The sequence below is a fragment of the Physella acuta genome, unplaced genomic scaffold (genome assembly GCF_028476545.2).
Source record: "Physella acuta isolate Inbredline_101_S28 unplaced genomic scaffold, ASM2847654v3 ptg000314l, whole genome shotgun sequence".
NCBI classification, from domain to species: Eukaryota; Metazoa; Mollusca; class Gastropoda; family Physidae; genus Physella; species Physella acuta.
In genome coordinates this window covers 156081-172348 of record NW_026731833.1, presented here as the reverse complement: position 1 = coordinate 172348, position 16268 = coordinate 156081, and positions in this window count along the sequence as shown.

Sequence of the window (16268 nt, the reverse complement as noted above, 5' to 3'; positions counted from 1 at the left end):
ATTATGTTAAAAAATTTGATGTTGATGTACTTGTTTTAATTGCAAATAAAAGTATTTAAAAAAAAAAAAAAAAAAAAAAAAAAAAAGAATCATAATATTTAGGATAATCATGTAAAATGAACAAAAACACATGATAATATTGAATGATATTCAGTTAAAATCACATATGCTGAATGATGTCCAGTCAACATCACACATGCTGATGTTGAAATAATGTAACCGATAACGTCTAAGTCAAATGAGTAAACCGTTGAACAAAAACGTTTTTAAATGTAATAAAATATAATAGTACATGTCTTCAAAGCTGCTACGACAGTTTCAATATATGCACAAAGGGGGACTTTTTTTTCTAGTTCCGCCTCTGGTGGTGATTACATTATCTAACGCAAATTCGCGTTGCTGTAGGCTAAACATTTGTTGATCAATCTGATAAAGCAACAGTTGTATCTCAATGATGGTTGAGACGTCCACGTAGTGTCGTTATAAAATGAGCTGAAGGTTTGAGCGATAACTCTCAGGCTGGGCTGTTTGTGGTTGGCAAATGATGACGTGACAATACTTCACGTGGGGGAAGTTAGACGACGGGTGTTCCTCAACCTTTGTGTGTTTGCCGATGTAGGTAGCGGTTTCTGCTGTTTGGTTTTAATACCCCTTGAACATTTAAGGTAAGAATGTAACACATGATAATCATAGGGTTCCATATTTAGAATTAACAATTAAACATACTTGGGCATCACTTTCAAATACAAATTAATCGTTAAGTGAAATGACCAAATATTATATTGTAAAAAATCGATAAGTACATCGACACACTTGATAGTATTAAAAATAAAAATCATTCATTAATTAATGTCGGAATTGCTTGTCAACCCAAGCTAATTATACAAATGTAGGCCTATCTTAATTTTTTTTCGAATTTACATGTTACTATAAAATCAAGAAAACAATAAAAAGAACTATTAGGTTTCAACGTAATCAAAGTTCTCTGGTTTTAGTGAATATTAACTTGGAAATATTTTCTCCGCTATAAATTTGTGAACTAGTTTTTTTTTTATTTTATTTTATTTTTAATATTATGTTCTCTGTCTTTTGTACAAATAGTAAAACCACCTGATCCCGGTTGTATGTTATATCACATATTGTGCTGGGATTCGGAAGCAAAATAAATCTCGCACAACAGCTCGTATCTCAAATATACATTTTGTCGGAACGCTTGTTAGCAGTGATACCACTCCTTTCTAATTATTTTAGACTTGTCGCCAAATTGGGGAATTAAAATAATATCAAAATAGAACGTAAGAACATGTCAAAGACAAATGTGCAATACAATGGAGAGTAAGCGATCTAATCTATACTAAATACTTGTACGTAATTTTAATGTGTATGTATGTTTGATTCACCTAGACTTTAAATGAAGTATTAAGAAAAAAAAAGTTTTAGTACTGTTTTAAAACTGTTTATCTAATTTTATATATAAAAGCAAAGTTTTTCTTAGTAACTTTAAACTTTTAATGAACTTATAAATGATCACAGTTTGTTTATTTTCTTTTTTCAGTTGCATTTAAAATTATCTCCCTTTTTTATTTTAAATGGAGGCGAATATATAGCCAAAGGTCTGAATGTCGTAACATGAAATACTCCGCTATGTTTAATATAATCAATTGCTCTTTTGTCAATCCAACAAACCTACTGAGCATATTATATTTGTATCCCGCCAAAACTATGAATTCTCAATTTGCATTGTAAATCAAAGATATAATGAAGTTAATTCTAATATCTGATCTTATGCCCATAACATGGAAAGGTACTACATCTAGAACTGATGAATGTCAACAACATAGATAGGTTTTACATTTGAAAAAAAAAAACTAACGTAAATTTACAAAGTACTAATAATATTGCGCACTACTATGCACATTTTTTGGCGTTCACTTGGTGTGCAATTCTTTTTCCATTACATTATATTATATTTTTTAAAAAGTTTAAGTATTTAAAATGGATTAAAATCATGTCTATATCTCGAGTTCCCATCCCCTGTTGTTTTATATAAGAATATTCGATAAAGTTTAGGGAATATCACTGCCGGTTTATTTATTTTTATTTCGCTTTTTATTGCGTAGATCAGGTGTCTCCAAACTACGGCCCGCGGGCCGGATGCGGCCCGCGATGTCCTCTCATCCGGCCCGCGGAGATATTTTTGTCTAAAGAAAAACGTTTTTTGGTGATGGCTGAGGAACTTTGCCCAGAAAAATCAAAGACATGCCTTGAAGAAACTGGCCCCCGAACTGAAATTTGATAATTAATGCGGCCCACGGACTGAAAAGTTTGGAGACCCCTGGCGTAGATCAGGGGTCTCCAAACAAACTGCGGCCCGCGGGCCGGATGCGGCCCGCCAGGTCCTCTCATCCGGCCCGCGGAGATCTTTTTGTCCACGGAAAATATTAATATAATGTATACAAATATAAAAAAAAATGTACCCTTCAAATTTTGGAAGAACATACAAACTGTATTAAGAATGAAGTAGGCCTACGTGAAGAACAATTTGAGAACAAATATAGACCTCGATTGTGTTTTCAGTCTTCGACAGTAATTCTTTCAGACTTTTTTCTCGGGTGGAGGGCACTTCAAATTTGTATGTATGTATATATATATATATATATATATATATATATATATATATATATATATATATATATATATATATATATATATATATATATATATATATATATATATATATATATATATATATATATGTATATATATGTGTGTGTGTGTGTGTGTGTGTGTGAGTGTGTGTATGTATATATTTCTATATAAATTAAATTCCGCTTGGGGGCTGTAGACGTTCTTCTGGGGGATGGCGGGCTCCGCCACCCCGAAGAGATGCCTTGAAGAAACTCTGGCCCCCGAACCTATATTTGATATTTAATGCGGCCCTCCGGCTGAAAAGTTTGGAGACCCCCTGGCGTAGATCATCACTATAGTTATTCAGTCAACAGTACGTGTTGGCGGTAAACTTGATTTCACAACGTTTGGGTCATTGGCTATTAATTCACTTTAGTTATAAAAAAAAATAGACTGAAGGGAAGTAAAGGCCAAATAATATTACAAAATTTAACAAACCGAGTAAACACATGGTGTATTTGGCAAAATAAACTCAGTAAATACATGTTTTTTAGGCAACTATTGGAATTACCCAAAATCGACTGCAATCGTATTTTTTACAGAGAAAATGTATGCATACAATATGCATCCATAGTACCAGACGCTAAACTTATGTACAAGTAAAAATAGTAAATTTAAAATTACTTCATGATGCTTTCCAAAAGTCATTTAAACCTTGGATCTCAACTAACGAATGTTTAATGACAAAGAAAACCGAATATATTGAAGAGTAACGCATACATCGCACTTATATAACTGAGTAGGCCAACCCTAAAATAACGATATTAAGATAACAGGTGTCGTGCTAGAGATGCTTGGCTTCCAGAATTCGAGCAAAGTTTGATAGAAGATGAACCAGAACAGGTGGATTCCTTCCAAAACAAAGAAACAAAACTCACTTGATAATTTCTTTTTTTAATTTTTATTTTGGAAACGATGATGCAAAGAATTGTGAAGAAACACGTTAGTAACGAAAACTTCAGAGCAGCAGTGGCTTCAATAGTGTTTCGTGAAATATATGAATAAAGTGTGGTATTATGAGTGTAATTAGTACATTAATTATACTGACCGAAATGTTTAGCATTATCATTTTAACAAGCATGTAAACGTAATGAACCTCAGCTCTTCTATCAGCATCTTCAGTCAGTTCAAGTCGGAGGGTTATACATTTCTACAACCTGTTTAAATTTGCATTTTCTTTTATACTGGTTTAATACAATATATATCACATTTTGTGAATGCATTTTTATACACAATCCGCTTAATAAAAACAACACTCTGAGCTAGAAAGAATTAGTGCTACGTCAACCCAACTCTGATGGGTACCTAACACACGTTAGGGAAAGTAAAGGCGGCTGGGCATAGTGCCCACTATCTCTTCATATGCCGAGGTCACAGAAACAAGTGAACTCTACTTCACTTGCCCCATAGACCGTCAGGTTTGAAAGGGAACTTTACTTTTACAACTAATTCTTATATTGAGAAATCGATTTAAATAAATGCTCAGTTTGACGAACGAGTAAGGTCTCTGAACGGTACATTTGCATTGCAAGGTACCACTGTAGAAATACAAATCGAATTAACAGCCCCTTTCTAAATACATTAGATAAAACGTTAAAGATCTGGATGTACACACAATGTGTCGACAAAATGGCAGCTTGTGGACATTTCGTAGACTCATGTTCATAGATTAAACATACTACAGGCTGCCGCAAACTTATAAAACTGTTTTTTTTTTCTACATAATATTTCAATCATTTCACAATAAAGCTATTTTTTTTTAAACACACCTTTTCCTTAGTATTCAAGACTAACTTAATCAATCGTTGATTTTTAATAATAATTTAAAATTATGGTAGGATAGAAAAAAATAATATTTTCCTTAACAGTTGGATAGGGGTTGACAAAAGGCAAGGTAATTAAATCAAACATCGGAATATTTAATTTTTCGACATTGTCGGTCTTTAAAAAAAAAACAAAAAAACTTTAAAATTTATCTAACGGAAATAATGCATTACTTAAATGACAAAATGGAACGGATTGAACAAATGCAAGTTTAAATTATCAAGTTCAGCATATTTACTTTCTCGTATATACGTAGTATAGAGAAAGTATTGTAATCGTGCAAAAAAAAAAAAAATCGAGATTTTTACAAATCTCGACGTTTTACACCTCACTGATACGGAAAAACATAATTTTGCAATCTTGTCCGTATGTCTGTGTGTGTGTCTGTGTGTCTGTGTGTCTGTGTGTAAACACGATAACTTGAGTACCGTTACAGCTAGGTTGATGAAATTTCATATATAAGTATTATATCAAAATCGTAGATCCGTATCAACTTTTGAGCGATTTCCGACAACCGGAAGTGGTACTTTTTCTACTTTGAATTTTTCAAAAGCCTACAACTTAAGTACTATTTCAGATAGATAAATGAAATTTCAAATGTAAGTAAAAGATCTAATTATCTACCTTCTCTTAAATTTTCAGTAATTTCCGTTAACCGGAAGTAGTAATTTACGCTACTTCCGATTTCTCAAAAAACTAATGTAAATTTTTAAAGTTCTTATAATATAGCGCACTATTATGCACATTTTGTTTCGGCGTTTGTTTGGTGCGCAATGTTTTTTTCTATGAGATTCTATTCTATTTTTAAAAGTTTAAGTAATTAAAAATCATGTCTACATTCCAAGTTATATAAGAACGAGAAAAATGGCCCGTTGAGGAAGGATACACCGGGCGCTAGGTTGATAGTGCTGTCTATTTTCTCTAAACTAAAACCACCCCATCCCTCCCCCCACCCCCACCCCCCACACACCAACACCCCCCACACACACCAACACCCCCCCCCCCCACACACCAACACCGCCCACCCTCACCCCCCGACCCCACCACACACCAACACCCCCCCACACACACCATCACCCCCCACCCTCACCCCCCCACCCCCACCTCCCCCCCACCCCCACCCCCCAAAAAAACATGTCTACCGTCCCATTCAACGAAATATAATTATATACTTTTTCCAGTGTCCGCCCCCTCCCCGAAAATTCTACCCCCTCCCCGAAAATTCTACCCCCGCCCCCGAAAATTTCAAGTACCCCCCACCCCTCTCCGGGGAGGAAAAAGTCTGAAAGAAACACTGGTGTCGCGCTTAGCCACTACCCGAAGAATTGCATTAAAGAAATTGCAAGAAAACCACTTTTTAGATTAGACACATTAATTAGGCGGTAATTTTATTATAGATTATCGATGAAGAAATTTCTTTTGAGTTAGGGAGGGGGGGGGGGGGGCTCAGACGTTCTTACGCGGGGGTGGGGCTTCGCCCCTTCCCGAAGAATTATATGAATGAAACCACTGAGATTAGACAAAATTGGGTTTTTATTCAATGTTTACTCGATAATCAATGACGTCATATTACTGTGTACACTCTCCGGCTTGATAATATTTTCTTCTATATGCTCAATGACGTCATCTATAATAATAGTTTCGCTGTATTTTCATAGTTTCACTATGCATGTTTTTAATTTGCTTGTGTTTTCTCTAGAGCGTTCTTGTCAGACAGATAGATAGATAGATAGATAGATAGATACATAGAGAGACAGCGAAACTTATAGTATTAATATTTGAGAAAGTTTAGGGGAGATCACTCCCGGTTTATTTTCTAACGCATTTACAATGCGTAGCTGCAAATAAAAAAAACAAATGTTTAAAAATGTGAACATGTTTTTCAACTTAAAAAAAAAAGAAAATGAATATCTATATTAAAATATTTAGACATTAAAATTACAGTGTTATATTTATTTTATGAAACAAAGCTTGCGCTTGACATTACTGCTAATTTTCTTGTCATATAAACATTTTAATCCCCCATTCGGGACACGCATAAAGTGAAGTATAATACAGTCGCACTATAACAAACGAGTGCTCTAAAAAAAGTTACTATTGAGATAGGAGCTGTTGTGCAAGTGAGGTTTTGTTTACAAATTCAAATACAATGTGTAGGCTAATAGGAGAAAACACATCAGGATTTTAGTTGAAAATAATTTCCTGAAAAAGTTGCTACTGTGACACTCCAGGAACTACACAATGAGCCAGGAGCGGAAATACTCACCTACACCCCACCCTCTCCACAAACCTCAATCAAATTCAGACTCATTTACTGTCGTATACAGTTATTCAGTTATTGCACTGAATACAATTACTCTTAAAATATAATACACAAGCGTAAACACTTCATACATGGACATCTCGCACAAAGCCAAGTATGCTGAACAAAGTGAAACACAGCAACACAAAAAGGCACTATAATATAAAGCATGCATTAACGTATAGAAATACAACTACAGTCCTAAAACTAACACTCAAACAACGAGCAGGGACCTACACCTAAATGGTCACCACACAATAAAAAAACCAATATACGTCAAGGGCCGCCACAAGTATGCAACAAAAAAAAAATATATTGTATTTGCATATAAAAATATGTTAAAGTAGAAAAAACGACACATTAATTCACCTTGGTATAAACCAGGGGTCGGCAACATGCGGCTCGCTAGCCGCATGCGGCTCTTTTGATGTCAAGATGTGGCTCTCCGGCTCCTTTCACAAATATAAATATTTTTATTATTTCATTTTTAAAACTCATAACAAAAATTATAATGTAAAGAAACACACAAGTTTATACAGAAGAGAAAAAAAATCATCAGAGAACAGTGAGAATAGGTGCATCAGAAAGTAAACAGACAGCTAATAGCCGCTTGGGCACAAGGCCCAGCCTAACATCAGTACGACTTTTCTATTCGTGCCACTCCTTATCCTTCAAGAATAATTCATTTTACATGAGTAACGTAGTATTTTTAGTTATTATCTTCCGACTGTTGAGCCAGGTATTGGATGGTGGGGTACGAGCTGACCATGCGTTCAGTGGGGTGGAAGATAAGCCAGGTGAGGACCAGTGGCGGAACTAGAAAAAAAGGGCCACCACGCAAACCATTTTTAGGCCCCCTATATATGTAGGCATACATATATATATATATATATATATATATATATATATATATATATATATATATATATATATATATATATATATATATATATATGTGTGTGTGTGTGTGTGTATGTGTGTAAACGCAAAATACGAACTTAAAATATTCATTGCTGGCCTCTTCGGGTTTTGAAACAAATTTTTTTTTTTTTTTTTTGTATTTATATTATTAATTTTAAATACATTTCCTTTTTATACAATGTCATTCTCTAGTAAATACTTTATGAAAAATAATACTTAAAAGAAGTAATTCCTTTTTACTTTGTTTAGTACACATCTATCAAAAGGAGCTCATGAGCACACCTATTTGACTATTTAAAAAAAGGGAAATAACCCATGGAAGTGGTTTGAACGTTTGCTTATCTTTGATAAGCTTGATTGTAGGAGAACGAGGACCCGGCTTTCACAGTGGTTTAAAAACAAAGGGAAAAAGAATAGACAAGAGCGTTGGGTGGTGTCTATAGAATAAAGATAATCCAACCGCAGCTACGGAAATCTTTTTTACAAAACAACCATCACACACAACAAGTCAAAAATAATACAAGAACATTATTTTTTTAACTATAAAAAAAAATATTATGGTCGGCCGAGAGCCCCTAAATGGCGCCCCCCCCCCCCCGCATTGCGGCTTTTGGCGGCACTGTAGTTCCGCCCCTTATTGCAACATTTCCTGTGTGTGAGTGCATTCGTGTTTTTTGAAAATCTGGTTTATTCTATGTCGGCCGTAATATTTCAATACCTAACGTAGGTCAAACGAATATGTAATGGTGTATCGTGTTATATTTATTTGTATGTCCTTTTGTATTAATATTATTAATTTTAAATACATTTCCTTTTTATGCTATGTCATTCTTTAGTATGTATTAAAAAAAAAAACAATTAACAGAAGGAATCGCTTTTCAATTGTTTAGTACAAATCTATTGAAATTAGCTTATGAACAACCCTTTTGACTATTTAAAAAAAGGAAATAAGTCATGGAAGTGGATTGAACGTTTGCATATCTTTCACAAAGGTTTAAAAACATAGGAAAAAAGAATAATTATAAAAGAGCGCGGGATGGTTCTTGTAGAATAAAGATAATCCAACCGCAGCTACAGTATTCTTATAAAAAAAAAAAAAAAAAACACCATCAAGTCAAAAATGAAAGTTTTTTAACTAGAAAAAAAAATTGGTTATGGTCGGCTGTGGGCCCCTAAACGGCGTGCCCCCCCTCCCCCCCCCCCCCCCCCCCGCAATGTGGGGTCTGGCGGCACTGTAGTTCCGCCCCTGGTAAGAACTAAGGGACAGAAGCGACAGCCACCCAGAATTCAAATCGATATCCAAGCCCGTTTGTCGGAGTTTGTCGTGTTGAGGGCTGCCTGACTAATGGCAGACACCTCCTTAGCCAGTGATATCCGTAAAGAACGGAAACAAGTTAACAGATTCTAATGTGTATTGGGACAGTGTGATGACGCAAGATTACGTCAGACATGTTTAGCAGGTATAGGTTAGCAGAAACAGACTATAGGCCTAGTTGGTTGGTTAGAGAGGCCAATGGGCGCACAGGGCTGACCGGTCACGTGGGACGGTCAGCTGACCACTGAGGCGTGGGGCAGTAGAGAGATTAGCGGCAGTTGATAGGTAGCTAGCGAAGAGTAGAGAAGGTGTTAGGAAGCGGTTAGAGACGGTTGTAATTTGCAGAGCTAGAGAACAGTTAGATAGTGTCAGGAGTGGTCACGGGAGTGTGTAGTTAGTAGTATAGTGAACAGTTAGTAGTAGTAGTAAACAGTAGAGAGTGTAGAATAGGCTGGTTAGATAGAATGATTATATACATATGAATAAAGAACTTAGTATTTGGAACTTGAACTGTGTGTTATTGGATTCATTCGTTCCGCCATCTTAAAAAATCCCCACCCTCACAACTGGTGCAACAAGAAGAACCACAAACAAGATCCTCATTTCGTACCATCACAACTGGTGGTAACCATCATCAAAACACCTGTACCCTCACAGACAGTCGTATATTTTTATTATTATTTTTTATTACTAATTCCATTACTCTGGCGATACAAGTGTATGTTTTTATATGAATAAATATTATTTCACATATAAAGCCATTTATTTTAAATAATAAATCAAATTCCTTTACCTAATCCTAATAAAAAATAAAATATTGAAATTAAAAAAAAATTAATGGCTCTTTAAATCCGGAGAAACTTGGAAAATTGTAATTTTTGGCTCTTCCGTCTCATAAGGTTAACTACTATTGGTTTTATACTATAAACAATATTAAACAAAATGAACATGCAAGGGAGTTAACTTTTAAAATAAAATAAACTAACTAAGCAAACAAACTGTGTAATGAAAAGAAAGATTAACTAATTAATAATATATTTTTGCAATTTAAAAACAAATTATATCATACAATTTTAATTTAATTAGAACGTGAGAATTAATAAAATGTGTTATAATTTATCTATAATTAATACATATAAGCCATATTATTACGTATTGCTTTTTATTATAAGTAAGATCACTAACTCCTTACTTTACGCTTTACAACACTAAAATATCACAAATTTTGGATCCCCATCCGGGGACAATTGCATCTGTACTACAACACCCCCCCCCCCCCCTCCCATGTTACAGAACAGACGACGACACGAGCCTAACGAACGCAGGTAAAATATAAAAAAGGTGATTTTGACAGAAAAAGTTGTCCGTATTTAAACTAACTATTATTGTTTTCTTTAACAGTGAATATATATTTTCAATGTATTGAATAATGTAGTTAAATCTTGCGTTTGCTCCGTTTGATACTGTTTTTAAAGTTTTATGTTAAAGTTATCTCCCTTACAATACCTCGGTACATGATGAAGTACTGAGGTGTAAAACGATGAAAACTAAAAAATGCATATGATTTGTGTGCATCGTTACAATACTTCTCTACACTCTTTATACGAGAAAGTAAAAATAAGTGGACAGTTTTCTCCAAAAAAAAAAAAAAAAAAAATTCAAATACAATTTCCTAAAAAACCATTTTCTTGAATGGGGCAAATAACCAAATATATACTTTCTTGAATATGACAAATACTAAGGCTTGCACATTCTCTAATTCATATATTGCCCAAATGGAAACTTAACAAATCACATCTAGAACACTCATGTAAACATATAACAGGTAAAACGTTCAGCAGCCCTAATATAAATCATGTTGACTTACAGCGCAGTGATATAAACACACTATTTATAGGAATTGTCGGTTTAACAATTCAAACAAATAAATAAAAAGAAAAAAAAAGTGTAAATCATTTTATATTACTTTATTTTTAACCAAAACTTTGTACTGAAGAAGTGTACTGACTCTCATGTGTTGTAATCCTAGTTGTCACTGATAATTAGGCTATTCAAGTCCTTATTTTTATAATTTGGTTTGTGAGTTCATTTTAACCAGTGTTTCTTCCAGACTTTTTTCTCCGGGGGGGCACTTGAAATCTTCGGGGGGGGCGGTAAACTTTCTTCGGGAGGGCGGACACTGTTAAAAGTATATATTTTCTATATAAATTATAAAAATTTCATTTCGTTCGGGGGGCGGTAAAAAATTTTCGGGGGGGGCTTCGCCCCCCCCCGAAGCGATGCCTGGAAGAAACTCTGATTTTAACTATGGACGGGTGGTTCGTATCGACGACTCAACCTTGCTGTTGTTTCTGTTGAAGGGGCGTCTCTGAGTTTGTATGAAATGGTCATGACAAGTTTGTGTGAACTTGTTACATTAAGTTAGTGTTAACTTCTCACATCGTATTGTTATCAAAATGACCCGATAAGTTTATATGAAATGTCAAGTACGTGTAACATCTTCTCCATTATTGTTGAACTCTCCATTGTTTGGATTGAATTAAATGTCTACAACGTATCAGCTGCTTGCTACTGTATAACATGGAAGGTTAAAATATGGTTTACCAATTTAAACAAAGGCTAGGATTGAATTTTTCTTTTTACATAAACGAGGGTGACATTTTATATTTCACAACACTAATACCTTTGTATAAATATTTGCCTCCATATAAATTTAACAAGGGAGTTAATTTATAAATACACTTGCAAAAAAGAGAACAAACTAAGGAAATATATAAGTATATTAAAAAATTGAAACTAATATAGAAAATCAATAAATCTTACAAGAAAAAACAATCTTGATTACAAATAGACAATAACTCAGGTATGGCTTTTCAGCAAAAATTAAATTGATGCTAAATTATAAAAACGTACACAGTAAAATTACGCAAATGATGTTGTTTTATATAAGATCATTTTTCTAAAATATTTGATATTATGCTTGTTTTAAAGACAATTACAATATTTTCTTGTGTATCATGTAAACATGCATTATGTACATTTGCAAAACCTTCCGTTTTCATTTGGTGTTCAAATTATGTTAAAAAATTTGATGTTGATGTACTTGTTTTAATTGCAAATAAAAGTATTAAAAAAAAAAAAAAAAAAATTTCTTGTTTATTGATCTTCAATTCCGCAACCCGCCTAAAACAGGGGTCGGCAACCTGCGGCTCGCGAGCCGCATGCGGCTCTTTTGATGTCAAAGTGCGGCTCTCGAGTTCAATGCGCAAATATTAATCATTAAATTATTTCAATTTCTATACTCTTTAAAAAAAACAGTATACTGCAGAAAATACTTTAAAGAGGATAAAAACACTCAATACAGAACAGTGAGAATAGGTGGAGTAGAGAGTATACGGTTTACGGACAGCTGATTGTCGCCTGATATGGGTAATGTCAGACGGCAAGCCTTTTACAACACTCTGTAATGAAATATATAATAATAAATTTAAACAATAAAACCTCCCTATTCTTTTAGAATTATTAACTACTCCCTATTACAAAGTACTTCCTATTAAATATTGTTGATATTAACACACTTCATTCAATTGTGTATGTAATGTCTGGCGTTATTGTTTTGAGGTACATATTTTCATAGTTATGATGTACTGGATATTCTGTTTGTTTCCCGCTGTTATGATAAGTATTATATTATAAACTATATGTGTTCAGCTTTTTAAATGTATTGTTTGTTTTGAATATTCATCATGTCAAATTATTTTACACGTGGAAGTTTCTGAAAATACCCTTGTTGGACCGCCGGACAATCATTCATATTCTTGTACCTTCGAACGTCCAAAGGTACAAGCAGGGGCGGAACTACCATACCGCCAGACCCCGCAATGCGGGGGGGGGGGGGGGGGGGCAGGACGTTTAGGGGCCCAGTTCCGACCAAAAAACAATGAATTTTTTTTCCAAAATTATGTTTTTCATGCATCTTGAAAGTAGTTTTGTAAAAAAAAAAAAAAAAAAAAAAAAAAAAAAAAAAAAAACTGGTCTACTATAGCAGAGATTGTTGCGTAGAAAAATATTTTTAAATCTACAAGAGCTATAGTTTGAAAGGTAGGTAAACATTCACACTACTTCCATGACTTACTGCCCTTCTTTAAAATAGGGATGCCCACGAAGCTCATTTAAATAGTTTTGTACTGTGTATATTAAAAAGTAATTGATTCTCTGAATTATTACTTAAATAAGACGTACTATACAATAGTATAGCTATAAAAATCAATGTTTTTAAAATTGATATTATAAAGGCGAAAATGAAAAAAATAAACATAACGCGATAAACCATTCACGAATCAAGCTAACTTCTTTATATATTTTTGACCAGCATGTACGACGTTTTTCACTCTAGATCAGGGGTCTAGTAATACCCCTTACCCACTATGTAGGACGCCCGATTAAAGGATACCAAATGCTAACATATCCGCTCTGGAACTATGGGCGCCAAACCGTGTATTGACGAAAATCGCACCCTCCCAGGCGCTGCCCATAAGAATTTTTTGTGTGCAGAAACCTCTTCTGGAGTGATCTCCACAAAGTTTCACGACGATCGGATAAAAAGTGTCAATCCGCTATCAACTTTAATTTTCATAAACCGAATCGCTACCTGCCGGGGCACCACCCCTGCGAATTTGATTTTTTTTACAGATAACCCCCACGAGTATTCTCAACAACTTCCTAAAGTTTAATGGCGATCGGATGAAAGGTATACTAATGAATAAAGACAATCAGACACACACACACCCATATATATATATATATATATATATATATATATATATATATATATATATATATATATATATATATATATATATATATACCTTATCCTAATCAAAGATCGTAATAGTAATATTGAAATTAAAATGTTAGTGGCTCTTTAAAACGTGGGAAATTTTGTAAATTGTAACTTTTGGCTCTTCTGTCTCAAAAGGTTGCCGACCCCTGCTCTAGATAAGTTTGGAATATATTTTTTCTGGTTTGTTCTCTCAGAATGGTTATATATTGCGATGAAGTAGACTAAATTACTCAGTTAGGATATAGGGGGGGGGCCCTAGTTTTTTCTTTGCGGGGGAGCCTTTGATTTCTAGTTCCGCCACTGGGTACAAGAACATTTTATTTGTTTCGGATACTTATTTATTTTATTACAGTGACATTCAGTAAACATGTTATAGAAAGACACAAAATAATTATATGGATGATTTAAATAAAAAAAAACAAACAATTCTCCCTGGAGGTACAATACTTTTCCATACGCTTTAACATTTTAAGTTTTGATTTAATTAAATTGTCTACAAATTACCAGCTGCTTGCTACTGTACAACATAGACGGCTAAAATTAAAACAAGATCACATAAAATGCATCATATTTAATAGTGTCCCCTAGTATAAGTAACCTTTGATTACAGTTTCCTGAAGATTAAAAAAAATATATATCGCTAATTATTAATTACGTAAGGGATACTTCATGTAACATATCCATGCTTAGGTTCTACCCAAATTGTAATTTACCTATCAGGTTGACATGGTAAAAATATTGCATCCGCCTTTGGTTTCACAAAGTGCATTTAAGGTTTGGGTGCTTAGACATTATGTTCATGTATTAGAGCAAACATTTATATTTTAGTTGCGTTTATTGTATAACGCTAATATTACGTATACAGTTAAGACGTTATTGTACTTTAATAAATTTCTCTAACAAAGTAAAACACCCACAGGAAGACAAACAAGCACCTCTGACGCAAAGCCAAGTATGCTCTAAAAGTGAAACACAGCAACATAAAAAGGCATTGCAAAAGAAAACATGCATTAACATATAGAAATGCAACTACTGTCAAAAAACTACCCAATGACGAACCAATAAACGTCACGGGCAGCTACAAGTATGCATCAGAAACCAAATATTTTACTTGCATAAAAATATATTAAAGTAAACAAAATGACACATTAATTTGAATTGGTATAATGCAACTAGAAAATTAACATCCAAGGGAGCTAACTTTAAAAAAAAATTGAAACAAAGCATACACACTGTGTAATAAAACAGTTATATTAATTCATAATATGCATAAATAACTAAAAATAGATTATAACATATAGTTCGAAAAGTAATTAATTTATGATATTTAATAATAAACAATTTTATATTTAACATATACTTTAAACTAATAAACCTTATTATTACGTATTATTATTTGGTATAAGTATGATCACATGCAGAAAACCATATTATTACCAGGTTTTAACACAAAAATTTTGGATCTCCATTCGGGGACAAGAAATAAAACTGCATCGATACTAGTTCTGGTGTTACCCGTTGCGACACTGTATTGTGTCAGCCCCACCTCCCCCCTTCCATAAGAAACAATATATATATATATATATATACATATATATATATATATATATATATATATATATATATATATATATATATATATATATATATATATATATATATACACATATATATATATATATATATATATATATATATATATATATATATATATATATATATATATATATATATATATATATATCCCAACCCCTAACTGAACCAGACCAACATTTTACACAGACAGTTCCCCACACTCTCCCCTAAAAACCATATTTCCCTGAGTTTTCGTTTTCTTTCAGAAAGAAAAGTTTACTCCAGTAAACGTAATTAAAAACTGCCCAACATCCATAACACTATGTATTTATATGCATATTCATGTACGAAAGACAACATGATAGCTGAAAATTGTAAACCTACACCAGTCCTCATATGTAGAATATGTTTAATGTGTTTTCTTTTTAGTTGTTTACATTAAATACGAATTAAACAAAATTACCACCATCTTAATGTTTTTACTTTTAAAACTTAATTGATAAAACTTTGTTTTGTATTTTGTATTTAAAAATGTGTTTTGTTCTAATTTTGCATACATGTATCAATTAAATCTTGATAATATTAATTCTAAGCAAGTTTTCTAAATGGCCATATGAATTTTATTTGTATTGCTGGTCCCATTTCAACAGGGGCGATTACAACACACGTTCATGAGCCTTGTTGCTTAAGTGCTGGGTTGTGAGTCACGTCTATTGTCTTCAAGTCCTACAATTTGAAGTTTTGTCCTTTCGACTATTACATTGAGACTTGCTTATATTTGTATTGTAGCTGTTGCAATT